The following is a 14,959-nucleotide window of genomic DNA, read 5'->3' as shown; positions in this document are numbered from 1 at the left end:
TCTACGACTGTTTGTGGGACATTGCTGTGCGCAATTGGCTGCCGCGTTCGCCCACAAATATACAGTCAATTCACTTTACAGTGTGTTCTGTGAAGCGCTTTGGGACGTCCTCCAGACGTGAAAAGCGCTATATCAAATGCAAGGATTATTATTATTATTATTATTATTATCCTGCGAAGGGCTTTGAGACGTGTGCGTCAATTGCAAGGATTATTATTATTAAACTGGTAGAGACCTGGATCTGAGGTACAAGCTATCACCTTAGACCATTAGGGCTCTTGGTTCCAATGTCTTTTAGACCATCAGGAATTTGGATACAGTGGATGTGCCATCTCAAGGGCTGAGGATGTGAGTAGCATATAAAATCAAGCCAACCAGGGAATAAAAACACACGAAGCAGCTGATTACATGAATCCCCGAGAACTGCTATCATACTCTGACTGCTTTACGGCTCTCTGTATCGCACAGCTACACACTCGCGCTCGATTTGTGTTCATTTGACCTGTATTAATAAAAGCACAGCAGCAAGAAAGAGGTAGAAGATAAGTGTGTAATTTTTTTTCAGACTCTCTGCAGGGTGTGCATTTTTATCCAAAAATAATGAGTTAATTACACATATTCCTGGAGGAGTTATGTAAGGAATGGATCCTGTAACTCAAATCTCAGCTTCTTAAAGTTCCATTGAGCGACCGTTTAGTTACTCATTCAGAACAAATTGAGAAACCAATGGCAGAATGACAAAGTTAAAAGATATTTGCACACTAGGAGACCTGTAGCTCAGTGGTTAGAACAAGCGAGAGACATGGGTTTGATTCCCAGCAGGGCGAAACCTTTGGCAAGTTTCCTTACTCCACACGCCTGATAATAACCCCTCCAAAACAAAAACAATAATAAATTGGTCAATTTCAATCCACGACTGTTTGTGTGATGCTGCTGTGCGCAATTGGCTGCCGCGTTCGCCCACAAATATACGGTCAATTCACTTTACAGCATATTCTGTGAAGAGCTTTCCGACGTCTAGAAGACGTGAAAAGCGCTATATCAAATGCAAGGATTATTATTATTATTATTATTATTACCTGGGTTTGATCCCTGAGCGGAATGAAACGTTGGGCAAAGTTTCCTTACTCCACACGCTCTGTTTAACTAACAGTAAGTAGGAACACAGTTGTTAGCCTTTAGTCTCAGGACGACACCTCAAAACGTTTCACAGGATCCCCTGTAGAGTGTAGTGACCGTGGAGTGTTAGCGAACGCAGCAGAGCCAATTTGTACACAGCAAATATCCCTCAAACAGTCAGTCGTGAAATGACCTGATCTGAAGCACGGCAGCAACAACAACAGCAACAAATTACATTTACACAGCGCCCTTCACGTCGGGAGGACGTCTCAAGGCGCTGGACAGTCAGGGATTTGGACCCGAGCTGGGACGGTGGAGAACAGGGAGGGTAGAGGGTAGAGGGCGGTCGAATGCCCGGTTGAGGAGGAGGGTCCTGAGGCTCGAAGCACACTGACAGTGCTACACTGAGAGTCAGCCTGGGCTTTGAGCTGAAGTGCGGGGCTCGAATCAACAGCCCTCACTGACTTTGACTCAGAGTCGAGAGCACCACCTACTGAGCGAAACCGATGCTCAAAATCAGAATTGATCGACTTATTTAAGAAAACACAGTCGCCGAAAATTAATTGGATGAGATTTATAGAAAACAGCTGACACAGAGAACCCGATATACCGTACTCCCACCCATCAATAATTTCAGCCGTTCCGAATTTCAGAAACCACAGCAACAGCTCGTGGCTTTGATCCAGTTTCGTAGACATGTTCCTCTTGTAATCAGACTTTTCTCGAAGGGATAGCATTGACATTGCACAGACTGAAACAATGCCTCACCCTGAATATACCGACACTATTATGCTAAAACGTACAAGATTCAGTATTTCCTTCATTCAGTACGAAGCAGGGCTTTATTAGAATTCCATTCAGATGAGTTTGCGGCCCAATGTCACCGCTTATACATTCTCAGAAGTATTGAACGAGAAGAAAAAAAACACAAAAGCCCTCAGAACATGTTGCCTTTTCTAGTGGATCTCCTCGTTTAACTGAATGAAAGAGGCGCACTGCCAGGTTGACTTGACAATAAGGTGACGGGTAGTGGGAACAACCTCTTGCCAATGAACTCATTTGCAGTGCATTGATATATAACAGTTATTAAATAATAACTGAGAGAATTTGTAAATGTTTCATGCTTTTCTGCTAAACCAGGCAGGCAAGTGATCTGAGACCCAGGTCTTAGCCTTGAGACGATTGTTCTAAAGTTTAAGATAGTAAGAAGTTTCAGAAAATTCCTCAATTCGGTCTTAATTTGGAAGCTGTTTTTTCTGTTGCGCTCTGAAGGGCCTTAACGTGGTCTTCCATAGAACAGGAGACAAAGCCAAAAGGCTTCCAAATCCAGGTTCTGTAAAACTCCCCCCAAATTCTGCACAATCTAAAATCTTAGGACAATGGTCTGAAGGCTAAGACCATGAGAATTTTGCACCTCAGATTCTCACCTGGTCAGTGACACTGGTGCACAGATTTGATCTGTTTCATCCACATAACTCTTAGTTCGGTTGGTAGTACTCTCACCTCTGAGTCAGAACCCACATCAGGACTTTGAACTCATAGTCTAAGCTAAGATTCCAGTACAGTAATGGGGGAGCATTGCATTGTTGGAGGTACCGTCCGTTGGTTGAGATACTAAACCAAAGTCCTGTCTGCCTGTCCAGGGGCTGGACATTAAAGATCAACTAGTACTATTTGAAAAGAGCCAGGGAACTTCTCCTGGTGTCCTGGCCAACATTAACCCCAAATAAAATAACTCATGGTTGTTTGTGATACATTGCTGCGTCCAAATTGTAGGTAAGATACACGGTCATTGCACTTAACAGTAAATCCTATGTAGGGTGCATCTCTATTTCATGCAGTCTTGCAGCTCAGTAGTTAGAGCACTCGCCTCGCAAACGAGAGGACCCGGGTTTGATTTCCCAGCAGGGTGAAATGTTGGGCAGGTTTCCTTACTCCGCACGCCTCTGTTTACCCAGCAGTAAGCAGGAACCCGGTTGTTAGTCGATCGGCAGATCTCTTTTCAGGGGATTACAAATCCCTGCCCCTCAAAAAATTGGTCATTTCAATCCATGATTTCACCCCAAAAAAAATAATTGTCAAATCACTTTCCGTGCAAGGATTCTTATCTCAATGCAGCTCAATGCAAAATGTGAGAAAAATACAAAAAAAAGAGAAGGGTTTCCAGTTGACTGATTCGTACGCCATTTAGCTTCCGCCTCACCCCGAATCAATCTTACTGCACAGGCAGCAGGTCGCAGAGCGACACTGAGAACATCCAAAGTTTGCTTGGGTGTGCGGCAGAGGATGTCTGAAGTTACTTCAGGTTGAGTCGTTGCTTGTTGCGAGGCACAGTCTCCTGCTCAGGCTGCAAATTGCTTTTCCCACCAGTTGATATTGATTCCGGAGTTAGTCAAAAGCTTGCTGTCAATTATCAGACAGTGCAATACGTTCAAATGTAACCCGGCCCTGATAGGAAACAGGTAAATTCACTCCTGCATCCAATAAAAAATATTGAAAATATATCTGAACTGTGGAGGCTTTATCAGGGACTTGCCTTCTATCAGGTTCTCCAACAGGCGGAGAGGGAGAAAACCGTTTCAACAATGAGGTTTGCACATTTTCCTTCACGCGGTGTAATAGCTACGCATTAGTATTGCGAGGTTCACTTCGCTGAACCTCTTGTGCTCTCTTTACACTCTGCACGTTAGCGCCAACTCAGTGCTGTTTTCTCGTTGACTCAACCCTGGAAAGCGTGGAAAAGATCCGAGCGCCAAATCAGTTCTGAGCGCAGTCCCTGAAAGCAGCGCAGCTTGGGAAGTATATTCTGACAGCAACTGTAATCTCGACGAAGGTTTGCACTGCAGCCAATTATGCCTAAAAGATCTCAGACGGTCACGGTCTCTTGGTTCATTGAAGGACAGTGCTTCTAACAACGCTTTGGATTTTCAGCCTAGATTCTGCGTGTTCAAAATCTCGGTGTGGGACTTGAACCAACAAGCTCCGGACTCAGAGGTGAGAGTGTTACCAGCTGAGCCAGGCTTTCTGTGAATGAAATAGACATGTTTGGCTTCACCTTTGGCCTCTCTCGTCCAGATATTTAATTTTCTGCCTCCCGTTTTCGTTTCAACTCTGGTGCTGAAACTTTCCAACGGGAGAGCAGTCAGAGACTATGATGCGCACATCTGTCAGTGCCACCCCAGGGATTGGAATATAAACCGCACAACAAGCCAGATGTTATTAACTGATATTATATAAAAAATATGTTTTTTAAACAAAACCCAAACCCATCTGCTGAGGATAACGAGAGAGAGATTTTCAGCCACTGTGCCCTGAAACTCTGGAACACTCTTCTCCTTCCTTCTCCATCTTCAGGTCACTCCTGAAGACCTTCCTCTTCAACAGTGCCTACGGTCAACTTCCCTTCCCCCCGACTTGGAGTCATGCTCGTCCACTGTCAAATGCTCTGTGTCAGTGCCCTGCATGTGGGGCACGATATAAATGCAAGTCGCTGTTGTTGCTCAGCACTTGGGTAAATTTAATACTCTTCGTGTAAAGATTTGGGGGGCAAATTAATTTACTTCTCAGCACTGCACTTGTTGAGTAGGGAGGTCCTCCATCAGAGAATAATAATATACCTTGCATTTGATATAGAGCCTTATCACGTCTTCGAGACGTCTCAGAATATACGGTCAAGTGAATTGACCGTATATTTTGTGGGTGAAACGTGGCAGCCAATGGCGCACAGCAGTGTCCCATAAACAGTCGTGCAGGAGTTCTCCCCGGGAGATAAACTTCCTGTTACAGAATTATAAAGTGATCTTTCGCACACCATCCATCTTCATGGGCTTTGTGACTGGTGTTGCTTAATTAGTTGGAGATTGTGGGAGGTTGTGTGTTGCGTACATGCATCCTCTGGGATCCGAGTTCAATCTTATTGCACGATGAGAGCCTTTACCAGGTGTCAGACCTGCTGCAGAACTTTTATCTCCTGAGCCCAGACTGGATTTGAACCTTTTAATCCCCGAAGGTTAAAACACAAGCAGTGGGAAAGCTTCTAAAATAATAATAATCCTTGCAATTGACATGGAGCTTTCCCATGTCTTCTAGACGTCTCAGAGAATATACTGTAAAGTGAATTGACTGTGTATTTTGTGGGCAAAAGACGGCAGCCAATTGCACACAGTAGTGTCCCACAAACAGTCGTGGACTGAGTGAGCAAATTATTATTATTATTATTCATTGTTATTACTTTCTTTGAAGGGATCATTACCCCCGGAAAAGCGATCCGCCACTCGACTAACAAACAGTACCGCTAGGTAAGCAGTAGCGTGTGGAGTAAGGAAACTTGCCCAACGTTTCGCCCTAAACCAGGCCCTCTCGCTTGCGAGCTAAGTGCTCTAACCACTGAGCTACAGGACTCAACAATGGTTTTCACAATGGCAAGCTGTATGATTTTAACAGGTTAAACTCCAGCAGTTGTCCTTGTTGTCCTCGAGCCTCAGCTAATAATTGTCAACCTTCACCTAATACATTCTGGATTTGGTGAGCCAGATACGTTCCTCTGTGGGGAGAGCGTACTCCATTCCAGACCAGGAAGGTGGAACTCTCGGTAATTTGTTTCGGATACACATAATCCTGATTGATGGGTTACTGCGCGTGCTAGACTCCCGCACGCTGGACCAAACAAAATCACACACTCACAGAGATACGAATCTTATTCCATTCCAAGACGCTGGTGTAGAAACAACAGTGATATTCCGAAAACATATTGCAAAAAGAAAGTGGAACCTAGAAAAAGGAAATCTTCCCCATCACACACCTAAATCATCTAAATATTTCATGAACCCAGGTCTGAAGAGATAGGCTCAGCCTTTCTCACTGTAACGGCCTTTCATGAAGTTGACTTATGAGAGGCATTACAGTGACTTGGAACCTCAGCTCGCTATCTCCCCTGCTGTGCAGTAGCTATTAAAGTTACAGCATCTATTACTGTCCAGGCTCTGAGTTCTATCCAGACACTGACTAGGATTACCCTGGAATCAGTTAGTCAACCATTCAATGTTACCTCACTCAAGAACGCACGTGCTTCCCTATGCTGGGTTGCAAAGAGCACTGGATGCCGTAAATTAAATACGCTCAGGAATAGTTTTCAGGCGAAACACCATGGAATATTACTTTGAAAAGGATTTGACGGCATGAACTATCCAGGAGGTGTGCTAGAAAACACTAATCACACTTGTGTTTGCCAATTACCCTGCCTCTAGTCACGATCCCCTCTCAATGCCTCGCTGCTTCTTGTTCCAAGTGCTTGAGATTGATGAAACACTTAAGAGCAATCGTAGCTGCGGCTTCTGAGCACAGTTGAAGAATTTCTGAACGTAGATGTAGGCAAGGGCATTGATCTATCCACATGTTTGTGGTTTGCAGATGTGGAACGTAAATTACAGAATGTACAACTCAATTTATATTTGTACAATGCCTTTCACGTCAGAAGGAGGTCTTAGCCTTTGTCAGCCTGGCCTCAGTGGTAGCACTCTTGCCTCTGAGTCAGAAAGTTATCAGTTCAAGCCCCACTTCAGGACTTGGAATCACGTAATCTAAGCTGACATGCCAATGCAGTGTTGGAGCTACGGTGCATTGTCAAAGTGCCGTCCTTCGGTTGAGACGTTAAACCAAGGTCCCGTCAGGTGGCTGTTAAACATCCCATGGTACTATTCGAAAAGAGAAGGGAATTTCTCTTTCCCGGTGTCCCGGCTAACAAATCCCGCAAATAAAATTGATCACCCACTCCATGGCTCTTTGTGGGCCGCTGTGTGTGCAACTGACTGCCATGTTTCACCCACCAAATTACACGGTCAATCCACTTTAGAGTATATCCTGCAAACCGCTTTGAAATGTCTCAATGACAAGGATAAGGTGCTATATCAAATGCAAAGATTATTTCATCATCTGCCTATGGTTAGTGACTTTGTATTTGTCGGCAAACCTTGTTGGTAGGGAATTATTAGCAGGCAGTCCAGAGAGAGATGATGTGATTCTGATATCTTCTGAATTCTAACTGGGTTGAGTTTGTGATTAAACGCAATGTAAAAAAAATCACAATGAATACTTGATCTATTACACTATTAGACTTATCTTTATTGTCCAAGTGGAAATCTTCTGGTCGGTTTTGCTCAACCTGCGGTTTGTGACATTGGTGAGTAATAGTCGGTGTTTCAATGCTGCTGACATGAGGCATTAGCGAAAACTTCACACAGGACAGCTTGTCAATTGATCATATTTAGCAGTTCAGGCCAATTGCATAATACATTTGTTTAATGCATTATCAGCATATGATGAATTGGGATTCTGCTTCAAGCTCATCTTCAGAAGAATACAATCTTTTTCCAGGACGTTTTTGATTCAGTCTCTTTCAATTTCTGCTCGGTATTAATAAAACTCCCGAGCTCAAATTGCCAATTAATAGCTTTCTAATTTGCATCAATATTGCGGTGTGATGGGTTGTTAATTTCTGATGCATGTCCTTACTATCCAGCTTCACTGAAGTTTTGTGAAAAGACTCCTTTTTGAAACACATCATCGCTCTCCAAATCACTGCTGCTCTCCCCAGGTGTACAAACTTCTTACGAATTGAATAGTAGTAATAATAATAATATTAATAATAATGAGGGTTTGACTCCTGAGACTGACCCAGGAACTGTGAGTATATAATAATCCTTGTAATTTGATACAGCGCCTTATCACGTCTTCGAGACATCTCAAAGCGCTTCACAGGATATACTGTAAAGTGAATTGACTGTATATTTTGTGGGTGAAACGAGGCAGCAAATTGCGCACAGCAGTGCAGTAATCCTTACATTTGATATAACCTATTGCATGTCTCAAAGCTGTGACTGTGTATTCTGTAGCGTAAGCAAAGCCGGCAGCTATGTTGCACACCGCAAAGTCCAGCAAAGACCCATGATATGAACGATAATCTTCTATTCAATATAACTGGCAGACCAAGCCACATATCTAATGGATATAACCACAAAACCTTCTTTATTGGACATAACTGAATTCTAACGTCTTTCACGGCCCAGATTTCAATTCAGAGACAAATGCATCCTAACGTCCGTAATCACATTTCGGTGGAGATTGGCTAAGAATTAATAGATGTCGTATTCATCCATTGCTGCTGTTATCTGAAAAATTACATTAGACAAAATAGAAATATTTTCTCCTTGAATCAGAAACTCCAAAGGGAATAATTTGGCGTCTTTGAGAGTCTGAGTGAGTTGTTGGTTGAGTGAATTGGAATCGACAATGTTTCATATACAAGTTGGTGAGACCTGAAATAATAATAACAATTCTTGCCTTTGATATAGCGCCTTATTACGTGGTTGAGACGTCTCAAAGCTCTTGACAGGATATACTGTAAAGTCAAATATTCTATATTTATACAATTTATATAAATACGTTGTATTTATACAATTTACACAGCACCCTTCAAATCACAAGGATGTGTCAAAGCGTATTCACAGTATCCAATGGTGGACACGAGCTGGAGGTGGGAGCTGAGCGGGGAGGAGAGAGGAAGGAAAGATGACATGATTTTGAAGCGGTATGTTTTGAGACGTGTCTTGAAAGAGGGCGGGGGGGAGGAAGGCAGGGAGTCAGAGGGAAAGCGAGTAAGAGAGTACAAAAGAGACTGTGGACACTGTGGACACTGCTGTGGGAAGGTACGAAGATGAAGTTTCATGAATGAGACTCAGAGGACACATTCAGCCATTTCATCAGCAAGAACATGCTTTTAGGCACTGAATACATTACTGTCAGGAGACTAATAAAATAATAACAATAGGCCTTACATTTTATGCTGCATTTTTACTATTGAAATACCTCAAAGTGCTTCACAGTACTTACCACTAACTGAAGGGACTTTGTATTTGTAGGGCCACCGATGGTGGGGCAGAGGGCACGAGGGATAATCAGGAATAATACCATTCATATTGAAAACAGCGAGGCATGGAGTGAGGCGGAGTAAATTTTGGAGAGCTTACTTTGTGGGGGGGGTGGGTAGTAGCTGTCAGCTCAATAATAATAATAATAACAATAATCCTTGCATTTCATTCAACCCCATATCACGTCTTCGAGAAGTCTCAAAGCGCTTCACAGGATATACTGTAAAGTGAATTGACTGTACGTATTGTGGCTGAAAAAAAATACACTTTAAAAATACAGAGTAAAACGATAATTTCAGGTTGCTTCCCCCCACCACCGCCTCCTCTCCCCGCCCCTCTTCATGTTTTTTTAATCATTGACTGACACTCAGTCAGGATTTATAAGCTCCATTTGATGTGGGCGTGTGTGTGTTTTTACAATGTTTTTATGGCACAGCTGGCTCCAAACCAGCTCAAACCCATCCTCTTTGCCTCGCTGTTCCCCACAGCAGCTATTTTTTTTTCTTTTGGCATTTATCAAAGGAGAAGCATTTTAATCATGTCTTACTTGACATCGAATATTCCTGACCGGCAGAGAAAGCCACAACCGACGCTCACTTTGTGGCAACTCGTCAATTACGGATAGATGGCTTCACATGTTGGGGGTTTTTCTTGTGTGTTGTTTGACAGGTACCGAAGCTTCAGCACGCTTTAACATCAGGAACGCTGATCCCTGTTGACTTCTCTCTTCTGCTGTCTGGAGCTCCGCACGGGACACAGACAACTGCACACGGGTTTGCAGGGGTTGGCGGTTACAGGGGCTTGGGCGTGTGGGAGGGACTCGCGGATCTAATCCTCCATTCTAACATTGCTGAAAAGCAAGTGGCACAACAGATGTGGTGACATCTTAACAATGATGGTTGGTGCCAGACCCCGAGAGAGTGAGGAGGAGGGGGAGAGTGGTCAACATAGGCGAGGTTGAACAGTTAGGTTTTTAGGTGGGATTTAAAGACAGATAGAGAGAGAAAGGGGAAGGGGCAAGACAGAGGAGTAGAGGGAGGTCGAACCAGAGATTATAGACTCACGCATTGGTGGTAACACAAACGGGGTGGAAGACATGAAGCAAACGGAGGGGTGGACCAGGAGATCCCAGAGACAGGAGGGTGACAGGGCATGAAGGGCGACATGGTAGGTGACATGATTTAATTAACTCCAAAATCATCATTCAATCTGTTCACTGTAGTGTAGGTATTTTGTGCAGGTTCAGCCGACATCAATCTCTTCAAGGCTTGACTGCACATCAACATTAATTTACAGCAAAGGCTGTTTTGGGCCTGAGCACTGAAGCGAGCTCTATGTGAGTAAGGACAGTTCTGGTTATGATGCTAATTTGGTTTTGTTACAAAGCAAAATCATCCTTGTAGTTTTATTACTGAGATTCCTTGTGCACCACAGGTCTCATTTGGACAAGGACTCGTTTTATTCATCCAATATTCTACAAGATGTATTTCATTCCGCCCCCAAAAACTACCTTTACAATGTGTTTGGGGGCCATTTTTGCACCAAAGTGCAATTTAGCTCCTGTAGCTTCCTTCAGTGTCTGCTGAGGGAATGCTCAAGTGTACATTGCGGAGATTGATGCTGCAGTTATGTTCACCGTTTGTGTATTTTTTTACTTGCGATTGTCACAATGAATGATCACAAACTTCACTTTCTGGATCCTGGTACCTGTATCTTTAGGAACATGGATTGTAAAGGTATCAACACTAAACTAATAAAAAAAAGCAATAATAATAATAATTTGGTCACTCAATCCACGACTGTTTGTGGGGACGCTGCTGTAAGCAATTGGCTGCCGAGTTTCATCCACAAAATATTCAGTCAGTATATTCTGTGAAGCGCTTTGAGACATCTCGAAGACGTGATAAGGCGCTGTATCAAATACAGGGATTTATTATTACAAGGTGACCAAAAAGTCTTATTTTTCAGCTACCTTATTACCTAAAAAAATCATCATTTATTAGACATTGTGAAAAATCCTGAGTTTTTGGTCGCCCTGTACTATTATGAGATGTCTCCAACTAAAGGAATCATTGGCTAAAGCAGGCAAGGTACGTTAATGAGATAGTAAATATGGGTACTAAATGGCGAGTGTAGATATGCAGACAGTGACAAATGTTTTGCAACATGGCAAACCTCCGCCTTTGAAACTTTGATCGAAAACCATTTGTTTGGTTGGGGCAGAACAGTCCTTTTTGATGTGCTCTGATAAAAACCTGGGGAAATCAAAAAATCAGTGACCGAGACAGACAGAGACAGACTTATTGATTCACTGGGGGAAAATTCCGCTCTCTATTGTTTTCTAACTATATTTATCCAGCAAATCTAGTAAATCAGATTTTTCAAGAGCCACAGGAATTCGGGCTGGAACACAGCAATAATAATCTTTTCATTAGATATAGTACCTTTCACAGCTTTGAGACCAGCATTTCTGACCTGCTTTCTTCGCACTCCACTACCTACTGTCTCCGCTCGGCTGGCTCTGGTCTCTTGCTTGTCCCTCGTGCCCTCCGCTCCACCATCAGCGGCTGTACTTTCAGCTACCTACGCCCCAAAGCTTTGGAACTCTTCCCCCCCCCACCACCGATCCCTCCACCGCCCTTCCTCTGGTTCAGCATACAGCACCTTTCGTCCAGGGTCAATGACCAAAGTGTGCGATTGGGGGAAAAGGTATGGTGGGTGTTCTGGAGTGATGAGATCGACTTGGCCAAAGGGCCTTCTTCATCCAAACCAATCTTGTGATTGTGTAAGGAAGCGGATGAGTCAGTAGCTGAAGGGTGCAGTTTTAAGGTAATGAGCAAAAGAGCAAAGGTACAATTTATTTTTTTACACAGAGAGTGGTTAGGATGTGGGATGTCCTACCTGGAACCATGGGTGAGAGAATTAAACATATCACTAAAGGAAAAGCATGTGTGAGAAGTCAGGAAAATGGGACTGAAATGGATAGCTCCCTCAGAAAGGCAAATTACCTGTGATTTGTGCCTGTAAATTGCTAGAGTATTGTTGTGGTACTCTAACAACTGGTTTAATAGCTGGAACCAACCGTTCCTGAGGTATTTCACAAAGCCAGTGCTTAGATTAGAACCTGCATCAATGACGTGGATTCCTGAAACCAAATACAGTATGAGCTGCTTAGGGGGCTATGAGACACATCATTTTCAATGTTCCAAATACTGTAGGGAACCAATTAAAAAATGCTGGTGCAATTCTAGCGTCCAACACAATATAACTCCAGAGAAATTACATACCACAAACCCATCAGGACCCAACAACCAATCCAAAACATCGAATTCAGTTTTGGTCACCATGACAGTACATAGAGGTAGAAATAAAAATTGGGGCTTGTCAAGGCAGATCGAATGCGATAATCACTGACATGTTGCGATAGTCTGATTTCCTAAATATTAGCTGAACGCACACACAGACACCCCATTTCAAAAAAATGTGACTGCTATTTCGGTTACTGCTGAATTGAGCCAATTTTGTTTTTTTTACCCCTGGACTTAGGGTTTGAGCACATATTCACAGAATAATAATAATAATAATAATCCTTGCATTTGATATAGCACTTTTCACGTCTTCTAGATGTCTCAAAGCGCTTCAAAATACCGATTAAGTCAAGTTAATTTGGTCTGCTAGATTTGACTCCAAATGCAGAGTCACTACACTTACCCAGCAGGGCAAATCGTTGGACAAGTTTTATTACTCCACACGCTTCTGTTTACCTAGCGGTAAGTAGGAACCCAGTTGTTCGTTGATTGGCAGACCGCTTCTCCGGGGATAATTATTCCTTCAAAAAAAAATAATAATTTGGTCACTGAATCCACGGCTGTTTGTGGGGACGCCGCTGTGCGCAATTGGCTGCCGCGTTTCGCCCACAAAATATACAGTCAATTCACTTTACGGTATATCCTGTGAAGCGCTTTGAGACGTCTCGAAGACGTGACAAGGCTATGTATCAAATGCAAGGAGTATAATTACTATATACTATTACTTGACAATTAGTGTAAATAGCTTTGATAGGTGCGAGATTAAAAATATCACATTTCTTCCTGCTGGCCCTGAAGTCTGTGACATCCAGACAGAGTCAAATGAAGACACCGCTATATGGTCCTTCTCAAGCCCTTACGACAGTCAGTTGATGCGTCATGTGGCCTGTGAATTCTTGACACTGAGAAGGTGCCAGTTTGAGTTCCCTTCTCACGAGGCCACTCGATCCAGGAAAGAAAGATTTTTTAATGAAGTGTCTGACACGCTCCAGCTATTTGCTCCACACTTCTTTTCACGCCACAGTGAATAAAGCCTAAAACTTTGACGAGAAAGAGTTATCAGCTCACAGGCTTGTGATGCTGAAACACTGTCCTTTTTAAGTGCCCTGAGACAACACTGCCCCACATGAAGGGCACAGTATAAATTCAGGTCGCTCTTGTGGCCCACATCGGGGTCACATTTCCCCCCCTTGTGGTGGCTCCACAAATGTATCTCCAAAGCGAGCCACAAGTCGTGCTAAAGTCCGTCCATCTGCGTCCGTTGGTGGATGGATAGAGGGACACGCTGGCCTTTTGAGTTATTATTTGCTATCAAAAGCCACGATCAGCAGCTGCAGGTCTTCCAAGAGCACGGCCTTGCCTTCCCGAATGTCACCGTTGATATTCAGGCCCAACTTCAACAACGACGTGCGTTTATATCGCGCTGAGTAGCGTCCTCGAGCGCTAGTTCTAGTCATCTGATCGGCCCGATACCAAACCATCATTATTTTTATCAAGTGGTTAAGGATGCAGTTAATTAAAGAATTCAGGTGAATTCAGTACAAAGAACGGGTTAAGGAGTCTCACAAATGTTGTCCCTACCTCTCGAAGAACTTCAGCACATTGAAAGCATTTGCAAAGAGTATACATACATATATATATGCACACACACACACACACACTGCACAGGACTTGAGCAATAATCTTCCACTCAGTGATTTATGCTTGACGACACCATCAAAATCGCTGAATCTAACTTCAATACTTAAATCCTATAAACATTGTCAAATGGACGGCATCCTTGCCTCGTGGATCTGTACAGATCAGAGAAGCACAGATCTGCTTGCTGTTTAAATATTAATTTTGATAGATTGGTGTTAGCACCATTCGTGTTGCAGCAGATTCTTTACAGAAACCCGTAGAACGCTGGGAAATTCATCACCAAGTGCTGTAGAATCAATTGGCTTTGGCAATGTCCAATCAGCTTAAAACAAAATCCTTTTGTTGGTGTACTTTGGGTGAAATGTTTATGGTTGAAAGGCGCTATGTACATGTGATTTGGTATTTGCATTTGATACCTTCTGATTTTACAATCACAATGTTGTGGGACGCTACTCTGCGTGAGGGACCGTATAAAATACAAGTTGTTGTGGAGCATTTTCAGTGCCTTCCATGGCAGCTGTACAATCTTTTCAGTAAAACGTGACTCAGCTTGAATGCAGCATCTCCAGCCACTGTAATTAATTGGCTGCTGCGTTTTGCCCACAAATATACAGTCAAATCACTTTATAGTATATTCTGTGAAGTGCTTTGAGACGTCTCGAAGACGTGATAAGGCACTGTATCAAATGCAAGGACCAATTATTATTATTAATATTATTATTATTATCAAATCTGCAGATTACCCAAATGCTCTCTCAACTTTCCCTTCCTTGGGTCTGCACCTTCACAAGTGATGCCAACAGGATTGGAATTGGATTCCGTTCGGATGCGGATGCTGTAATGTGGTAATGTATACAAATGCATATTGGCACATTCGTATTCGTATTAATCTCCACACACGGCCCGCATTTCGCAATGGAAATAGATCTGCCGTCACTGGTCGCCTACAGTAACTCTGCACATGTA

The sequence above is a fragment of the Callorhinchus milii genome, unplaced genomic scaffold (genome assembly GCF_018977255.1).
Source record: "Callorhinchus milii isolate IMCB2004 unplaced genomic scaffold, IMCB_Cmil_1.0 Scaffold25, whole genome shotgun sequence".
NCBI lineage: Eukaryota > Metazoa > Chordata > Chondrichthyes > Chimaeriformes > Callorhinchidae > Callorhinchus > Callorhinchus milii.
Note: the sequence above shows the minus strand (reverse complement) of the source record.